The sequence below is a fragment of the Labeo rohita genome, unplaced genomic scaffold (assembly GCF_022985175.1).
Source record: "Labeo rohita strain BAU-BD-2019 unplaced genomic scaffold, IGBB_LRoh.1.0 scaffold_1517, whole genome shotgun sequence".
In the NCBI taxonomy this organism is placed as follows: domain Eukaryota; kingdom Metazoa; phylum Chordata; class Actinopteri; order Cypriniformes; family Cyprinidae; genus Labeo; species Labeo rohita.
This window is the reverse complement of record NW_026127689.1, coordinates 1-5,561: the sequence shown is the minus strand read 5'-3', so window position 1 is coordinate 5,561 and position 5,561 is coordinate 1. Positions and strand designations below refer to the sequence as shown.

The 5,561-nt window shown below is 38.9% G+C and overlaps 1 pseudogene; it reads left to right on the top strand.

The window, feature by feature from the left end:
• The first annotated feature begins 418 nt into the window (after positions 1 to 418).
• LOC127158487 (C3a anaphylatoxin chemotactic receptor-like) lies at positions 419 to 1,639 on the top strand (annotated as a pseudogene).
• The last annotated feature ends 3,922 nt before the right edge of the window (positions 1,640 to 5,561 follow it).

Genomic DNA, 5,561 nt, shown 5'->3' with positions numbered 1-5,561 from the left:
GATTGTTACTGTATAGTACAGATTTTTAGTCCTCCTGGGACAGCTTCTGTCATTTACTGTAAATGTCCAAACATCTTTCTAAATTGAAGTTTGAGATCATTCAGGTGGACAATCAACATTATTTTGGATATTTGTGCATCTATGGCTGAAAGTGTTTTATAATCAATAAAGAACACACCTACAGATTTGATATATAATTTACTTTTAATAAATAACCTGTGCAATAATTACATTACAAACCAACAATAATACATTATATTATAAATTAACATGCTGTAAACAATTGTATATAAAAGTGCAACATTTATTGACTTGCTAAATTGGCATTTTTAGTCTGACATCAGTATTTGTTTTTTCAGTTTATGAATTACCATGTGTGACAGGAAGACTTGACCAGCTTAACATAGAGTTGGTCATAATGTTTCACACCTCAGCCATGTTTGAAATGTTGGTGATTCTGATGATGTGATAAAGTTGAAGAAGTGGTATAAAGTCTTGAACATTAGAGGAGAAAACATTTACCAGGATAATTATTCGAATCAGCACAACGTGAGTCATGATTGATAATATAGAGTTATGTATTTGATTTTAAAGACTATTTGTACTTTTAAGTAATGCTAAAATAGTTTTTATTTAGTTGCATATTTGTAATCATAATTCAGCTTTGTTGAAAATAGAAATGCATTGATTATATAGACAAATATTCATCATGTTTCTTGCCTGACACAACACTTTAAATATAATTGATATATAATATAAATATAATTTTACAATGACAATTATTATTAGCAGGATAAACCAGTCACTTCAGCTCAATCACAGCAATGGACGATTTACTTGAAATTTTGGAATATCCAATGTGGGTGACTTCTCTGGTCTTCTACTACCTCACCTTGATCCTCGGTGTTCCTGGAAATGCATTTGTTTTGTATGTTGCTGGATTGAAGATGAAGAGGACCGTTAATACAGTTGGGTTTCTCAATCTAGCAATTGCCGACCTCTTGTGTTGCCTCTCCACTCTTTACTATGTGACCGAGAGCACTTTTAATGGTCACTGGCTTTATGAATCCATCATGTGCAAGATTCTCCCCTTCATTATGCTCATCACCATGTTTGCCAGTGTTTTCACTTTGACCTTGATTAGTCTGGATCGGTTTACTCAGGTGATCATACCGGTTTGGGCTCAGAATCATCGCAGTCTGTTAATTGCACGACTGTCCTGTGTAGCGGCCTGGGTTCTGGCTTCAATTCTTAGTCTGCCTTTCATGATGTTAAGAGACACTTACACAGTAAATAACCAAACATACTGCCTGCATTATCAACCTGATGAAGACAGTTATAAAATGTATGGAAGGTTGATCATCATCAGATTTGTGTTTGGGTTTTTGGTTCCTCTCATATGCATCACAACATGCTATGGATTCATCGCACGCAAGTTAGGCAGGAGTCGTTTTCACTCTGGACGAGCGTTTCGCATCATGTTGGCTGTAATCGTGGCCTTTTTTCTGTGCTGGCTGCCACATCACACAGTGGATTTGATAATAATATACGGAGAGGAATCAAGTTATTTGGCAGCTTCGGCAGTGGATCCATTGGTCATCTCTTTGGCGTATTTCAACAGCTGTCTGAACCCCATTCTGTATGTTTTCATGGGGCAGGATTTTAAGAGCAATGTTAAACTTTCTCTAAGACGTGTTTTTGAAAGAGTTTTCTCTGAGGAGGGAACACAAATGTCACAAACGACCCAATCACTGCAAATGCAGTCAGTGTAGTGAAGATATCAACTCATTTATTCAGAGTTTTCTGATCGATTTGTTACTTTTTAATGTTTTTTTCTTCCTCTATATTCATATATTTTTAGTGATTTGTGATGAACTGCTGCAAACATTGAAAACCGTCATAATGGAATGCTTTATCTTTTTTTTAATTTTAATTTTTTTTATTTTTCTAATATCAGCTTAGAGAATGTCAGGCTAAAGAATAAATAATGTATATAATTTTTAAAATTGCATTTCTGAATAAAACTAAATGTATATGATGACACATTTTCTACTTATTTTACTTATGCATTATTTATATCCATATCCAGTGTTATGGACTTAACTTAAAAGCAAAGTGTATTATGTTTAAACAGTGTTACACATTAAATGCAAAAATATTAGAGTTTATATGTATAATTATTGCAATGTTCATTAAACATTCAATTCACTTTTTTTTTATATTAGAGTAGAGATCGTTCATAATTAGTGTGAATAGTTTTCTCACCAAGTAGTTTCATTGTGCTAACGTTAGTTTTCTCTAAGACAAATGATTTAAATGCTAAACACTTTAAAAAACATAACGCTTTAAAAGCAAAAGCAAAAAACAAAAATCAGTTTCATCTTTAGACACAGACACGTTTGCTGACAGTTACTAAGAAAACTGACCGCTGTAACTTCCTATCAAAACAACTTTCTTTTTTTCCCCACGGCAGACTGTACTCAAACAATTTACAATGTATATTGTGGCCCAGCTCTAAACTGCTAAATTTGGACTATAATGTACTATTAAGATATTATAAACATTAACATTATATGTTTGTGTAAAACTTCATTAAAACAAAGTCTTGTGAAAAGCACTATATAAACACAACTGACTTGCAACTGGTTATCTACATTCCTATTTATTTATATATTGATTTGCTATTTCTCATATATAATATATCTATTTACATGTGTGTATTTGGCGTATTCAGACTCGGTTCCTTTGTCAGGAAGTTATGAAATTCATTAAGTGCATCTAAAATGATCTGTTATAAAATATCTGCAATAAAAACATATGATTTTTTTTTATGTTACAGTCAGATTCCTGATTAACAATGCTCAATTTTTTTGGTATTGTTTTTATGCATTTTTGATTTTGACTTGTGTACTGAAAGCTCAAAAGCAGCTTGTAGTCTGATGCTATTTTTAGGCAGGTGCTGTAAGTTTTGAGGAAGTTAATGGTGTGTCTATTGATGGGATGTGGTCTACAGGCTGGGCTTGTGGTCTAATGCTCATGATGATTAAAAATACATGTACATGAATATTCTGTCTTGAATGCAAAGGTCTGTATATACAGTATATATATACTGCTAAGAATAGCTATTAATGCTATGCTATTACTATGTTACTACACAGTAAAAATAGATGGGTTATTTTTTTAACCCAATAGATGGGTTACACATATTGGGTCACTATGTGGGTTATTTTCTAAAACGTTGGGATATTTTTTAAACATCGTTGGGTTGTTTTTAATAATAACCCAGCGTTGGGTTTAATTGGTTCCCGCGGCGACAGTTCAAATTTTAACGGACGACAGTGACTGACAACAGAAGAAGCTGCTGCTGCATCAGTATGAGGTGAGTAACAGGGTTTTGATAACTCTTATAACATTATACTTATAAGAAGAACGTGAAATGCACTTCAAAATGTAACTTTTGTTGTTGTTTGTTTTTTAACGAAGTTGTAGTTTCCTTTAGTCAGTGTATTGTAACGTTACTGCGGAGAATGACCTCGATTGTAAATGAATAACTTAACGTTACGTTAGCTGTAACAGTTACGTCGCTAGCAGTAATAAAGTAAATAAAAATTAGCAAAAAGTAGTAACACTGTTTAGAAATGTATTACAGTAACCTAACGTTAATAATGTATGGTGAAATGTATATAGGAGTACTTATGTTACTGAAATCACTGTCTACTATTACTACAGGTTTAGTATTATTTTACAGTTGATGAAGGGTTCCAGACCTATTTTGACTACAGTTTGTTTGGTCGCACTAATGATTATCACATTTAACTTTATATATGGGAAATGGCTAATGCTAAATGAGACATTGGTGTTGATTTGAACCGCGCTGCACGGACCATTCAACTTCGGTCCAGCATGTAAGTTTAGCTCAGCGGCAGCTCAGAGAGATGCGCTCAAATTCTGTGAATTCTCTGTGTAGAAAAGTCTAAAAATAACGTCTCGGTTACGTATGGTAACCCTCGTTCCCTGATGGAGGGAACGGAGACGTTGTGTCTCCCATGCCACAACTCTGGACCGTCTCTGAGTGAGTTGAGACGCTCGGCTCCTCACATCAGAACGAGTGAGCAGATGCACACGCTGCCCTATTTATACCCGGATGAACGGGGCGTGGCCAGCTATGCAAATCTGCACACCCAATTTCATTGGCCTGTTTCTATACTGTCAGAGGTGTTTGGGCTCCCAAGAGCAACCCCTAGTGTCGTACACTACTCGACACAACGTCTCCGTTCCCTCCATCAGGGAACGAGGGTTACCATACGTAACCGAGACGTTCCCTATCTGTCGTACACTCCGAGTTGTGTCGAGTAGTGTACAACACTAGGGGTCCCCTGTCAAATCACGCCACAAGTCTGGCCGTGTCACGAGTGACCGGGCACAGATAGTAACAAGCCAGCGTGTTAACATAAGTGCGACTCACCTCTTCGTGACCTTCCAACATCCAAGAACTGACCTGTTACAGCAGTGTCCTGCAGCCGGGCCTGTCTCAGTGGAGCGGCTGAGCGTCTTGGCGGACGTTGGGGAAGTGACTGTTTCCCGAGGGAAAGAGGCACTACGGAGATCACAACCTGCCCAGAGAGGGGGGTATAAGTGAAAATTGTTAGGTATGGGACCCAGGATGGGCCTAACGTAAGGGAGACAGCCAAACCTAGGACCTTAGAGACCAACCTGATCTCAGGGGAAACACCGCACCATAATGAGCTATAGGTGGAAAATACACACATGGGGCCGCTTGAGGAGCCACTACATATGGGGCACAATTCCAATCATGAATAAACAGTGTTCATACCTTATGCTGGAGTTAGCAGCGAGTTCCTCCGCAAAACTCTGCCACGTCTGGAAGTGCCAATGATGGAGGGAGGAGTCCAGGGTTCACATCAGGAAACCTACTGAAACTTAGAAGCGTAATCACCAATTAGGGGAAGCGCTTTGAGCAAGCTCTACACCGACCAGTGTGCTTAAGTCAAGTGCTTGCGTTCAAGACTCTAGCTGAAACTGGGTCCATGCGCAAATTGTAAAATCTGGCGAATGTATTTGGTGTAGCCCAACCTGCAGCTCGACAGATGTCTGTTAATGAGGCCCCGTTTGCAAGAGCTGCCGAAGCAGCGACGCCCCTGGTTGAATGCGCTCTTATTCCTAGTGGGCAGGGTAAACCTCTGGCCTCGTAGGCCATCCGGATTGCGTCCACTAACCAGTGGGAAATCCTCTGTTTGGAGACAGCCTTCCCCTTCTGCTGTCCTCCATAACAGACAAAGAGCTGTTCCGAACGTCTGAAGGGTTGAGTTCGTTCCAAGTAAATGCGCAGGGCACGGACTGGGCATAACAAGGTCAGGTTGGGATCATCTTCCTGGGAAGAGATGGCTTGCAAGGTCACCACCTGATCTCTGAAGGGAGTGGTGGGGACCTTGGGCACGTTTCCAGGCCGGGGTCTCAGGACAACGTGAGAGTCTGCCGGTCCGAATTCTAGGCACGCATTGTTGACGGAGAGGGCTTGGAGATCTCCCACTCTTTTGACA